The sequence below is a fragment of the Coenobita brevimanus genome, chromosome 66, assembly GCF_032717465.1.
Source record: "Coenobita brevimanus isolate Jiangsu-jjx chromosome 66, ASM3271746v2, whole genome shotgun sequence".
NCBI classification, from domain to species: Eukaryota; Metazoa; Arthropoda; class Malacostraca; order Decapoda; family Coenobitidae; genus Coenobita; species Coenobita brevimanus.
Genome location: NC_137019.1, coordinates 13,090,912 through 13,106,127, shown reverse-complemented (window position 1 = coordinate 13,106,127; position 15,216 = coordinate 13,090,912). Strand labels below are relative to the sequence as shown.

The 15,216-nt window shown below is 44.2% G+C and overlaps 1 pseudogene; it reads right to left on the bottom strand.

The window, feature by feature from the left end:
* Positions 1-4,187: 4,187 nt before the first annotated feature.
* On the bottom strand, positions 4,188-14,730 carry LOC145405235 (uncharacterized; annotated as a pseudogene).
* Between the last annotated feature and the right edge of the window lie 486 nt (positions 14,731-15,216).

Below are 15,216 nucleotides of genomic sequence, written 5' to 3'. Positions count from 1 at the left end.
ATGATAATTGGTGTGTGTGTGTGTGTGTGTGTGTGTGTGTGTGTGTGTGTGTGTGTGTGTGTGTGTGTGTGTGTGTGTGTGTGTGTGTGAAATAGGTTTAATCAGTTGACAGTAACTCAAAGGAGCCTGGGAGATTCAGCACTTTCAATAGTGACCTTGTAATAGTCGTAACAACTCGTGTTTTCTTCCCTCCAATGCCAGACGATTTTATTCAGCCGCAATAAAACCCTGAGAGTTAAAGATTAATGGAGTGCTGTTAAGAAGAAAAAAGAATATTGTACAGTACTTTTATTTACATGTAACCCGTATTGCCGCAAGTTCGATACATGATATTAAGTGCACATGAGGGGGAGAACACTTATACTAGCATAGATTTACATGTTTATCACCATACTTCTTACTATGTACAAAACATAAATATATCTACATTGCAGATTCGCTTATCCTACACCTTAAAATCTGTAATCTCCTTACACTGGCCGTTATTTGTCACTGAAAATACTATACAAAAATAACCAGTCTCCTCTCTAGCCACAGTGTTGCCTTCTAGTGAGACAAATAAATAAATAAATAAGTAAATAATGGTAAGCATGTGGCACTTCATTACGAGAGCCCTGGGAACATCATCATCTGGAGGCATCTAGAATAAGTTATAATATTGAAGCAAAGGAGTTGATGGAAATTTTTTAATCGTTTGTCAGAATCGTCTTAACTTTAATAAATTCGTCTGAGGTTACCCAAAATGAAAAGGCATCATCTAACTGAAGGGCTTAAGATAATTTACAGTATCTGGTACAGGGTTTTCATTCTGTGAGCCTCCAGCATTCTATATACCCAGTAGATGCATTGTCACGTAGGTGTTAAAAATGCAGTAATCCCTCACTAAATATTTGCTTGACGTTTTGGCCATTACAGTTGCCTTCATATTTTAGACTTTTAATTACGAGTACCCATTTTTCATTGTCTTTCGATCTCCGCATGATTATGTGTGGGTTAGAAAGGATCTCTCGAAATTGAGGGGTTAAATATAGGCTTCACAATTCGCTTCATTGCTAGAAATCCTTCCCAACTTATAATCGTCTGCTGGTAATCTGATCAAAATGTAAAGTATGTTATCGTAGTGAGGTGTTGAAAATCCCGTCAGGAGTTAGGCCTACGTTTACCATCACCAAAATAGAAACATATTATTGCTCATCCAGATTTCTTGCTACTTCCAATCTTCACAATAAAGGACAATTACATTATTACCACACTGCCATCATTATCTCAGGCACCTAATTCCTAGCACTATCTCAGTCGTTATCTCACTGTTATAAGGCATCTAATTCTCGCAGTCCCGAGGTTGTAATTCTTCCTCCAGAAATACATTTCGCGATCCATAATTTTGTCACACTTCCTATTACACAAACTTAAAGTCGCTTCATCACCATCGCCATCCCACCACTGTACAGTCCGGGATAAAGTTCGGCAGATCGAGCATTTCATCTCTTCTGTCACTTATTCTCCTGTGATGGGTATTATTCCTAAACAGAGTGGCTTGAGGTGTTTCTCTGCTCACAGATGATTCTCTGGTATGATGCGTCAGGGAGGAATGTGAGGGACATGTCATAAGTGTGCTGCAAACAGGGTGAATTAGCAGTTGAACCTTGTCCCTGACTGCGTTATACCATAAACCTTTCAGTTACATCAGCATTCACCACCACACTCCCCATCATAGTACACAACGACCAGCGTGTTAATCCACACCTCACGAGTACAACTGATCGTTCCATCGCTATTCACCACCTTAACTACCATCTCATATCTATAATACCAATATCTAGTGACCACAGCTGCTGTATTCCACCGCTACCACCATCACCACAGTTATACGTATACACCTTAGTGACCCTTTTGCAACTAACACTGTCAGTGTTATATCAAATTCTGACACCAGTTCACAGTTAACTCACCTCTGTCGCCATCACACTGTTACGTTACTAACACCATTACTTCAGTAATACTTCCACAAAACACTTACCTAACCACCACACAGCTTACTTCAGCACAACCACTACCACACTAATCTTCATTACCTCAGTGCCACCACGACCACCACCACCACACTGTTACCTCACTACTACCACCACCTTCACCAGGTCATTAGTACGACCACCACACTGCTAGCTTACTACAACCACCACACTGTTACCTCACTACCACCACCACCACACACCACGCCACAACTAGGCCCACTGCCCAGCCGTCGGGGAACCAGCCGAAGCCTACCCAGAAAATTAATTTTACAACCGGCCCGAGGTCACGCCGAACCATTTATTGCCCCCACAATATCATTTACATGCCAGCCTCGTCCCTGCCTCCTCCGGCCTTTAACTCCGCGCCTCCTAATTGACAAACTAATGAATGGTCGCGAGGAAAGTGTGAGGTTTTATTGGTCTCGGAGGACGCTGACGGTGTGACGCGGGGAATTACGGTGATGGATGGATGGATGTTTGGACAGATAGATGGGCGACGGACGGATGGATGTGTTCTGACAGATGTATGGTTGGGAAGGATGGGGAGACGGACGAGAATTTGAATGGAAAGATGATGGCGTTCTGCAGTGGGGAGATTTGGTTCCCTAAACGTTTGTGGGTGGAAAGGCATACAGGGAATTAATAGATGATGGATGGATTGATGTTTGGATAGGTGGATGCCTAAGTGATGGATGGATCGTTTAGACATGAATAGCTGGGAAGGATAGGGAGATGGACGAATATTTAAATACATGTTTATATATATGTGAATGGAAAGGTGGTGGCATTATGGATTTATATAATTTGGAATGAAAATGTTTGTGTATGGAAGCTTGTAATGGTCTGCTCATACTGGAACGAAAACTGTGGCTGAGTAGAGTGAGACATAGATAACCACTAGATGGATGGACATTTGTGACAGATATATGGCTCGGACGGAAGGATAGACCGATAAATATTTTGAATGAAAAGTGGCAGACGAATGGGCTGCAGAGATGTTCGTTTCTTCTGCTGCTAGATGGTGGCGTAAGGTATTGTGTAGGGTGGTGGTTTGTTTCCTAAGCTCGTGATTGACTGCAAATATAAAGAAAAGGGGAAAATTAGAGAAATGCAGATGATTACAGGTCAGACTGAATTGCGGGTAAATGGAATAGATGATGATGGCACTCGTGTATTGACATGACAAATATGAGAAAAAGATATATGGAAGATCTGAGATAATGTTGAACCGATAAGTCATGGATACTCTTGACAGTATTAGGGATATTCTTAAGCACATTTTACTGTTTAGTTCACCCAGTTGACATAATGATAAAAAGCGACCTCGAAATGTCAGTTTTAATATGACGTTCCCGTGCTCAGAGGGGTATCCATTTTCACCTACTAATTAGGCATCAAACACCTGTGGGGCGACTCATGGACAGACGTAATTCGATTCGCTTTTGCAGGAAGAACGAAAGATATGGAAATTGCGTTCTCGTTTCCATGTCCTTGCTGGAAGAAATAGTCCAGTACAATTTTTGGATAATTATTGGAGGAAAAGGAGACGTGGGAAGACTCTGAATTCTCCCATTCATTTTCTTCCTGCGAAAACGATAGATACAAGAGGATCGATCGTAAATTTCCTAATGAATCCTCTTGCTGAAGTTGTGATTTGTACACTGTGTGCGTACGTACTGCGGTGTTACTATACAGCCGCGACTCGTTTCATATGTTATTGCACTTTGACATTAAAATATACAGTATGTATGGAGTGTATTTTGATTATTGCACACCCTAAACGTTGAAGATCAACTCTCATTTGTTTGCGGACACTTGACATCCATTATGAACCTGTTTGATTTTAGATTAAGGTAGTATTTGTATTGCAAGGAATTTTTATAATAGCACTTAATTCATGCCGAGTAGAACAGAGTTTTAACTCTTAGAGATTCCTGGTTTCCCTCAGCAAATACAATCATCTGGCGAGAGCCAGAATGAGTTAACTGTATGAGGCCTTTTCCCTCCAGAGTGTTAATTTTATTCCACTTGCACTGCATTCTGTTTTAATTCAGGCAATATGTTTTATGATAAGGAACTTGTACGAGCACATTTTTCATGCCGAGTGGATCAGGCTTACCCCACAAAGGACCCAAGACACTGAAGTAGGTGTAGTTTAGTGTATAAGGTGTATCAGGTGACGGTCATTGCACCTGGGATGGAGCTTGTCAGTGTTCCCAGCAACAGCTCGGGTGAGGGTAGAACATCGCTGCCTTCCTTCTCCTCCCTCTCCTCACTCTTCACAGTATCGTTGGCCAGTTTGGATTCCTTCTTGGCCTTCATCCTCCTGTTTTGAAACCATATCTTGATCTGTCGCTCGGTGAGGCAAAGGGCATGCGAGATCTCTATCCTCCGTCGCCTCGTCAGGTACCTGTTGCAGTGGAATTCCTTCTCCAGCTCGAGGGTCTGGTATCGGGTGTAGGTCTGTCGGGTGCGTTTAGGTCCCGCCCCCGCCTCCTGACCTGCTGGGAGAGAAAAGGATACCTGTACAAAAAATTACTCTTTAGCTTGGTTGATGATCATGAACACTAGAAACTTTTGTTCAACCGAGAGGAATCCTATCAGTCAGAGCCCTCACTTACTATCTAGAGTGACCTTTATCTGCAGTTAGAACACCTAGGATTTTTATTTAGATTAAAACTAGTCGAATTACTTCAGTTGTGAGAAATCCTAGCAGCATAATTAAACATAGAAACACGGACCTCCAATTTATGAAACCATTGACAGGACGGAAAATAAAACAAATGCCATCTTTCTTCCTCGTTTCTACTTTCGTTGTGTAAAATGAAATGCAGTCTTGTTATTTCTTATCCCCGTAGGTATTTTAATACTGGCTGTCATAAATAGGGATTTACCTACGCATTTGAATTTGCATTTTAATACTACAGCTGAAAGTCTTTGAAACTATAGGTGACTGTTTTGGTGTGGCACTGTTAATATACGCATTCACCAACAACACACACTGCTGCCATTCACTCGCACATACATGGCGCATATACATACAAGTGTATTTAGGTACAATTTGCTTATGTATGAAGAACTGCACACATAGTCACATATACTCATTTTGTACAAATTAAATCAGATGAAAACTAGAAACACACACACACACACACACACACACACACACACACACACACACACACACACACACACACACACACACACACACACACACACACACACACACACACACACACACACACACACACACACACACACACACACACACACACACACACACACACACACACACACACACACACACACACACACACACACACACACACACACACACACACACACACACACACACACACACACACACACACACACACACACACACACACACACACACACACACACACACACACACACACACACACACACACACACACACACACACACACACACACACACACACACACACACACACACACACACACACACACACACACACACACACACACACACACACACACACACACACACACACACACACACACACACACACACACACACACACACACACACACACACACACACACACACACACACACACACACACACACACACACACACACACACACACACCTCTAACCCTAGCAGCACATCAGTATGCCACGCTGCTCTGACCGGCTCCCCTCTGATCCCCCCACCCCCCTCCCTTATGCCTGGATATGCCCGCTATTATCTTACACTGTCAATCATCCACGACCTCGCTACGTCTGTCTCTACCTGTCTGTCTGTCTGTGGTGCCTCTGTCTGTCTGTCTCTGTCTGTCTGTCTCTGTCTGTCTGTCTCTGTCTGTCTGTATATGTGGTTCTTCTAAGTGTATCTGTCTCTGTCTTGTTTCTTTCGGGTGTTTGTATTTTGGTTGTTTCTTGTCCGTCCCAGGTGCTTGTCTGTGTCTGTCTGTACCATCTGTGCTTGGGTTTGTCTGTCCGTCTGTATGTCTCTCTGTAAGGTGTCTGTACCTTTGTCTCAGAGTCTCAGGTGATTGTCTGTCTGTGTGCTTGTGTCTGTCTGTCTGTTTCGTGCGTCTCCTTCCCCTTCTTCTTTTTTTTTTTTTTTTTTTTTTTATGCTGCTTCCTGGGTACCTTATTCTCACCACTGACTCACGTAAGTACGAGGGGCTGTTTTTAAGATGAGTAAAATCAGCAACAAGAACAGCATAGTGAAGGGTAAGGCGCTGAATTGAAAGGGTTAACCTGAGTCAGTAAATAGGTGTTCTGTTTGTTTGTTTATGTATCGCTGACATTTATTGGTTTGTTCCCACGCCCCCAATCGTATTTATCTCTTAGTCTGTCTGCCTGTTTGTTGGTTGTATGTTTACGGTGGGGTGTTTGTGCGTGTGAGAGTTTGGGTACCTGGTTGTGTGTGTGCGTTTGCGTGCGTGTGTGGGGGGGGGGGAGCGCCTCTGACTATCTAATCCAGGGATCAAGCCGTGAAGCCTGCCTTTCTTGTCCTCCTGACCTCTTCCACCCTCTTCCCGCTCTTCTTCCTCCTCTTCTGACGGTTCTACAATTCCCTTACCTCCTTTCTTCCTCATTTTCTCCTCCTCCTCTTTACTCCATTCTTCTTCCCCAACTCCTCCTCTTCATTCCTCCTTTCTTCTTCCCATTCTCCTCATCTTCTTTCCTCCTTTCTTTCCCCTTTTCTCCTCTTTCTTCCTCTTTCTCCTCCTCTTTCCACGTTTCTTATTCCCTTTCTCCTCCTCTTTCCTCCATTTTTCTTCTCTTTTTCCTTCTCTTCTTACCACCTCCTCTCCTTGCTCCTCCTCATTCTTCCTTTCTTCCTTTTTCTCCTCCTAATTTTTTCCTTCTGCCTTCTTCTTTCTCCTCCTCCTCTTTCCTGTGTTCTTCCCTTTCTCCTCCTTGTCTTTCCTCATTTCTTCTTCCCTTTCTCCTCCTTGTCTTTCCTCATTTCTTCTTCCCTTTCTCCTCCTTTATTCTTCCCTCTCTTCTTCTTTCCACTCATTTTCTTCCCAGTCTCCCTCATCTACTTCTCTTCACCTCTTCAACCCTCACCTTTTTTCAGTCTCTCCTTTTCACTTTTCTTGCCTCCCTTTTCGTTCCGCCACCTCCATTTCTTTTTTCATTCTTCCCTCAATCTTACCTAGACCACAACGACCATCTTGGAACAGTAAGGTCTTTGTAACTGTGCAAGTGTTTCCTCTTCCCTCTACCGTCCTTCATTTCTCCTTCACACTCTCCCTCTTCCTTCTTCCCTCGCTTCTCTCCTTCATCTTCCTTCTTCCCTCCCTCATTCCTTCTTCACCTTCATACTCTCTCTTTTTCCCTTTCTCCTCCTTTACTGTCACTTCTTCACCCACTCCTTCCTTCATCCTCTCTCTTCTCCTTCATCCTCTCTCTTCTCCTTCATCCTCTCTCTTCTTCTTCCTGTCTCCTCTCCTTCACCACCCCACCTCATTCATCCTTTCTCGGCCGCCCTTCACTCCACTTTTCTCTCATGCACTTCCTTTGCTACTCTTTTAAAACATCTGTAAATAAACATTAATTGTTAACTAATATTAAGGCCAAACCACCTTGAAAGGTCCTTTAGGTTTTGTTGTATCTGTGTAACCCCCCCTTCTCACATCATCCCAACTCTGTCCTCCCGTCCTCAACCCCTTTCTCTCTCCGCACCCCATTCCTCTTTCTCCTCTCCCACTTCATCTCTTACCTCCCACCTCACGCTCTTTTCCCCATTCCCCCATCACTTTCTGTCCCTGCCCTTCCCTCTTCCCATCCCACATGCCTGAGCTACCTGTACGAGATCTGGCCCATCTTAACAAGCTCAGAATATCCGTCTAATCGTCCCGTGGTCAGGTGTGCTTAAGGAGGGTTAGATGCACGGATAATGAGGCGTTTAGATATGTTTCGCCAGGTACGGGATGTTAGGTACACAAGAATACAAAGGTACTGTAAAACTGTGAGGTACGATTAACACAGATACGAAGGAAGGTAGAGAAAACTTCGTAAATACTCAAGAATACGATCCCTTATACTTATTAATAAGGCTTAATCACATTTTGTTTTGCTTAGTTGGAATCATGACTGCTTCCTGATAATTTCCATTGTTCTTACTGTGTTATTTGGCTCTTGTTTGTGTAACGGGAAGATTTTTCGCTGGTAATTTGTGTATTGGGATTCCAAGATATAATTAAAGAAAACAAACTTGCAGTCCTCCTTGCCTGTCTTGTACCCCTGCTGTCTCCTTTCTTCACCCTACCTGTTTGCTCTGCCTATCTAACTTCATACCTGCCTACCAGTCTGCCTGCTTTACATCCCACCTGCTGCCCAATTTTACACTTTACCTTCTGCACACTCCACCTGCCTCCCTGTCTTGTACTGCCTACTTGCCTGCCTCGCATTCTGCCTCACTTCTCTCACTGTACTTTTAACTCTTTTGTAAGACTTTTCTAAAATCAGAAATTTCTTCCCGCCCCCCCCTTACCCACCTCACCACTCTGTCACCCCACACCTTCACCTGGCCTCACCTGACCAGATTTCCCCTGATCTGATTTCACCTCACCTCACCACCTTAGCTATATAGTCTGTCATCTGGTACTCACACCTTTGTCCCTCACATTCACCTCTAACCTTATCTCACTGTCTTGGCTATATCACACCTTCACCTCATCTCGTTTCATCTCACCCAGCCTTGCATCTCTAACTCACACTTGTACACCTCTCACTTTCACCTCTTTCCCCGTGACTTCATCTTATCCTTCCCTGATCACTTCGCCTCGCCCTGTCTTGATCACTTCACACTTTCACCTCACTTCTCACCCTTTTCACCCCTCCCGTCCTCTTGCCGTAGCGCTGGGTGATTGGTAAAGAGGTGTTAATCCCTCTGTAGCTCTCTTCATCCCTTCTCATTTTCCCATCTTCCCTTTCCCTGCCCTATTTAACGTTTTCAACTCTCATTTATATGGCTGTCCTTGCCAACCGTAGATGATATTACAGTGCAGAAGAGGCTTTACAGACTAGAGGTGTTAACATTTTCTCCATTTTAACTCCTTCAGTCCGATGACGTATGTTACGTTTATCCTTGCTGCCACCAGACGATTTTCTTCAGAGTATGACGGATCTCTGGTAGTGTAGGGGTTAATCAAGGTTTTATCTAATCCATCCAGTTGGAAAAATCTTCCCTAGTCTGAGGGAAAGCGTCTGGGTTGATTGGATTAAATTAAAAAGACATCTGACTCTAGAAGTTTACGATAGTTTCCTCTAAGATTAATGAAACTGTTATATTAGTGAAGAGGTTGTGTCCTGTTCTTTAATGTCTTCCATCCCATCCCCTCAATACATCCCCATCGTCGAGGATGATGATGGCCCTATTCACTATTTCCTCTCGGCTTTGGCTGGAGGATTTGGTGAGTGGGGGGAGCCTTCCTGCTTTCTTATCCTTGTATTTAGGTGATAAATGTTGTTAGTTATAACTTTCCCCATACCAAACATCCACGAATGAACCGACAGGCCTGTTGCGATTTGCTTTCCTTTATACTCCCCTATACTCTTCTTTTCCCATCTTCTTTACCGTATTCCTTCTATGTCTCCTTTTCCCCAACCCCTGTTTTCTGTATTCTCCTGCTTCTTCCCTTCTTACCTCTGCCCCCATACCCCTTCTCATTTATAGTCCCCAAACCCATCACCCCGACCCTCACACTTCCGTGCCAAACCTATGATCGTTTTCAGCGCTCTGTCTCCATATTCCTCCTCTCCCCCCTTATTCGTCTATCCTTGTCGTTAACTCGTAGAACAGTTTTGTTAGAAATAACGTCCTCTAACAAACAGCCTAGAAACGACCACCAAGTTTGTTACTCTTGATATCTTGTGAGTGTCTTTGTGTTTCTGCCTTCTTTCCTTTTTGTGTTTCTTCCTCATTCCCTTCTTTCTTCTTTCCACATCTCTTCTCTTTCTGTCCCCTCTCCTTCCTTCACTTTGCTCTTCCTTCTTCCCTTCATTCTTCTTTATTCCGCCTTCCCTCCTCTCTTCCTACTAGCTTCTTCCATCGTCTCATCTATCTTGATTCATCTCCATTCCTTTCTGCTTTTGCTTCTCTTTTCCTCCTTCCCTCTCTTTTCCTTTACTTATCTTTTCTCCTTTTCTTTCCTGCTGTCCTCTCCAATCCTCTCATTCTCCTTCGCTTCTACCCTATCCACTCCTCCTCCCTCCTCATCCTCACCCCATCCTCATTAAACCGCTCCTTAAACTCACACTTCTGTGCCAATACTTTGATCCCCGAGACTACCTGAAGGAGTTGCCAGCGGGTCCACCTTCCTTTGTAGGTCGGTCCTCTGATAATTGTTTGTCCAATATGTATAAACGAGTCGGGAGTTGTCGGATTGACTGAAAGTGTGTGGAATTTCGGGGTAGACGTATAGTTGCTGTTAGTAAATCAGTTAATTTGATGATGATGATGAAAATATAGTGGGTATTTCACATGGTTTGTGGACATGGAATAGCGGTCAACAGTTCCTTTACATGTGGTAGTTCTGTACAGCAACCACTTTTTATTGTAATTATTTTCATCCCAGTACTGTGAAATGTTTGAATGGACGAATTTTGTCCACGTTTAGAGAAGCATATGTACCTGAAAAGGGGCCCAAGTCGGACCAGAGCTATTCTGTCTTCCCAGAGAGAGAGAGAGAGAGAGAGAGGGGGGGGGGAGTGTGCGAGAGTGTGAGGAAGGGAGGGAGGGAAGAAGAGAGAAAAGTTAGTGTAAAAGGGGAGGGAGGCTGGGGAGTAACCGAGTGAGTTGTGGGTGACAGACAGCTGGTTGTATTGTTCACTCCACCATCCCCACCACCACCACGCAACGCCCCTCTCCCGACTACCACCACTAATTCTGGAAATATATGTTTAGACTGCAACAACACTGCTACATTACTGTCGGACTCTGCTACATTACTACTGCTAGACACTGCTACATTACTACTAGACATTACTGCTAGACACTGCTACGTTACTGCTTCACACTGCTACAACCTCCTTCATCCCTGTTAATGCCTCAACCTCTTAAACACTCTGCTGTTATTATTATCGTAGCCTCAACTTCTCTGGCTTATAATATTAATGTAGTTCACTTAACTTGGCCCAAATTTCCGTCCTGTGGGGGCTTTCTGTACTTAGTTCAGTGGCAGAATAAGGCAATAATACGGCTCAGCATCCCTTCCACAGCACTACCTCATTATTAGCATCAGATACCACAGCACATCTCTCGTTACAACACAGTAAAGATGAAGGGATGGCAATTTTAGGCCAAGTTAGAACAAAGCGGGCATAGGACCTCTGTCAGTCCTTGTTAAGTATTACCAGTAGTACTTCCACTCTTGTTAATAATGTTTCCAGAGTCTCCACACCCCTGCAACCAATAATAACAGAATTCTGTTTTACACATTGAGTCCTGGAAGCCTGAGAGTGCCATCCATCAGCAATATCCATCCCTCAACAAAATCCAACAACATCCTTAATTTCCACAACCATACTAACCACAGCGGCCAACAGTTCCCTCCTCCCCTCCCCCACCCAGCTACCACTTTTACTCTCTCTCTCTCTCTCTCTCTCTCTCTCTCTCTCTCTCTCTCTCTCTCTCTCTCTCTCTCTCTCTCTCTCTCTCTCTCTCTCTCTCTCTCTCTCTCTCCTCTCCTCTCTCTCTCTCTCTCTCTCTCTCTCTCTCTCTCTCTCTCTCTCTCTCTCTCTCTCTCTCTCTCTCTCTCTCTCTCTCTCTCTCTCTCTCTCTCTCTCTCACACACACACACACACACACACACACACACACACACACACACACACACACACACACACACACACACACACACACACACACACACACACACACACACACACACACAAACAACCACACACACACACACACACACACACACACACACACACACACACACACACACACACACACACACACACACACACACACACACACACACACACACACACACACACACACACACACACACACACACACACACACACACACACACACACACACACACACACACACACACACACACACACACACACACACACACACACACACACACACACACACACACACACACACACACACACACACACACACACACACACACACACACACACACACACACACACACACACACACACACACACACACACACACACACACACACACACACACACACACACACACACACACACACACACACACACACACACACACACACACACACACACACTGTAGGTAGGTACAGTACAGGGGAATATTTCTCTCTCTCTCTCTCTCTCTCTCTCTTAGCGGTCAGGAACATATTTTTTACGATGGATAATTTTTTTTTGTCAGGGAGGAGCAAGCGCATTAACCGCACAACCTTGAGCGTGTAATAAACCCAATAGCCTCCATATGTCACCGTTGTAAAAAAAAAAATAAATAAATAAAAAAATAAAAAAAAGGGGAAAGTGTCAGGGAATTTTAGAACTGGGCAGCGAGGGAAAGTGAAGACCACAGACATCATATTCACCAACATTCTTAAGTAAATGGTCTGTATATACCTTTTTATGCTTTTCACCTTCACCTATACTATTACCAAGCACGTCAGTCAAATTATGGTGAACTTCAGCGTTTTGATTACGCATTACCTGCTTTGTCTTTTATTTTCGCTATTGTCAGTCAGATTTTGCAAGGTAAGAGTAGCCTAGGACATCAGAATAAACCATTAACGTTTTGGCCAAGAATAAAGAACTTCCAATAGATTCCAGCTTACGACCAACGAATTGCCTAATAGATGTTCACCATAGCTAAGGGGTTAAAGTGAAAATAGGCAACAAAACAGTTATTCTTAGCAACCGTTCCCTATTACGGAGACCTGTATATGATAAAAAAAAAAATTGGAATCCTTTATGAATGCTTGTCCAGGCTGTGGCAATAAACACCAGGGCAGTGAACCAGGGATACGTCATAAAGCCTAAATGAGTGAGGGTTTTTGAGGAGTTTATGAGGGCTGGGCATGTGGTGGTGAGAGGGAGGGTTCCTTTGGGGAGTTACTTGAGGGAGGAGCAATTAAGAGCTTAGCAGGTTATTAGACGTGCTCTGACGGTAAACGACTTTTGGTCCGCCCTCGTGCAGCTTAACTTGAGACGAACATTTAAGTGCATCACACGGGAATGCATAGAGGCTCAAAAATAATTCATGTGACTTACAGCATGCTTGGGATAGTTTTTCTACCATCCCTGTCATAATTTAGTACTGTAGTTAACCCCTTTTCTGTACTGATCGGTGTATTATTAACTCAGTGTGAGAAAATGTAACCAAATCCCTTAACGTTGACGGATTTGTGGAACATTTCTGGTTATTAGGCTTTCTCATTGTGTATCCCACATCATATTGCATTCAGCAACGATAAGGATGCCAGACACGTTCGATCTTCACTGTGCTTCAGAAATTGTCGTCAGAACCTGGTGATTTGCTTTTCCCTTTGCGATTCGTGCTTTAACTATACGATCGTAAGAATCATCGTCAATCACTATCATCATAATTATTTCAACTCTATACCCACTGTTATAAGGTGTATAGAATTCAGAAACAAAACACAGAAGCAGAGCTAATGACATGAAACAAGCAATGCATATCATTGATAAGCAGGATTACACAGTACTTTAGACATTACGTATGCAGCACATCACAGTACTAAGCTTAATGAATGTCACTGGAATGTCAAGCACCACAAACACACATCATCGAGTTACACGGGAATACACGGTACAAACACATAACACCGGTGAAGTACACTAAAAACAACACACAGGACATACTGAGAGATCTAGGCAAATTACATTAGAATATACAGCTAGTGCATACACAAAACACCAACAGAACTACACAGCCAACGACACCAAAGGCATCCCACTAGAATATACAGCACTGCAAACACACATAAGTACACTGGAACACACACAGCATCAGTATACTGGCTGGAAAGCACTAACATTGCCATCTTCACAACAGAGATCACACCAACCTGCCGGGTAGGCCTTGACCCACTGATAGTAGTTCGCTGGAGCCTGTGTCTTGGATGTGTAGGGCTGCATCACTGGATCTGAGGTGCTGTTGTATGCATGAGCTAGAGCGTCTGTGGGGCTACGGGCATTGGGAGGTACTGAAGAAGGAGGGGGCGTTAGACAGGACATGGGATTTGTGAAGGTGTTCATTTTAGCACTGGCGTAGTCACTGCTGACGGGGCTGACCGCATGTGGGACTGCAGGAGGCGTGGGGAAGGGTTGAGAAAGAACCTGATCACTTCTGGGGGAGGCCACGCTGCTGTAGTAGTTTTGGCTAAAGTTATATCCAGAAAGGGCAGGTGAGGGTGAATTGTGGGTTGGTGAGGGATCGTAGGTACCCTTGTGTGTTGCAGGCAGATTGGTTATGCCTGGGTAGCTGGCGGAGTAACGGAAGGTTTGCATGCCCGTCCCGTATTGCGTGTAACCTTGTGCATGATCTGGGTATGCTGGTGATGCCCTCTGTCCCTCCATGTAGGCATACTGGTCCTGTGTCGCAGCGCCCCAGCTGCCCGCCGCGGCTACGTTGGCAAAATAGGAGCTCATGACAACGCGCGGGCGACAGATGATGGCCGTACTGATAGGCCTACTGTCCCAGGCCTACTGCACTTCGCCATTATCACGCTTTGGCGAGCGGCCGTCACGTGACCAACGCTGGCCAATCAGAAGGCAGGGTCGCTATTGTCACGTCCCAGGCTGGTCGCGTGCATAGGCGCTCGGGGAATGCACCCTCCCCTCCGTACTCTCAGATTTATCCCTCTTTGGGACCTCTTGCCCGATTTTTATGGTATTTTTGACATGCTAGTTAGTGTGAAAGTGTTTATTGATAACCTGAGCCGGTGCTAGGCCGAAGGGAAGCCACGTTCGCTGATCCTACCCCGTGTAAACAGTTGACCGCTACTCTCACCACAGCCATAAAGATAAATAAACGTAGGAATGATTGGTTTTGCTCCATACTGCTATGACTTGGGGCGCATTTACATTCCCGTAGTATATATTTATGATATTCATAGCTTTTCTTGATATCACAGATTTAATGCATAATGTGTTGATGTATAAAATTTATGTATTGTTTTTCATAATTCAGATATACAAAAAAAATA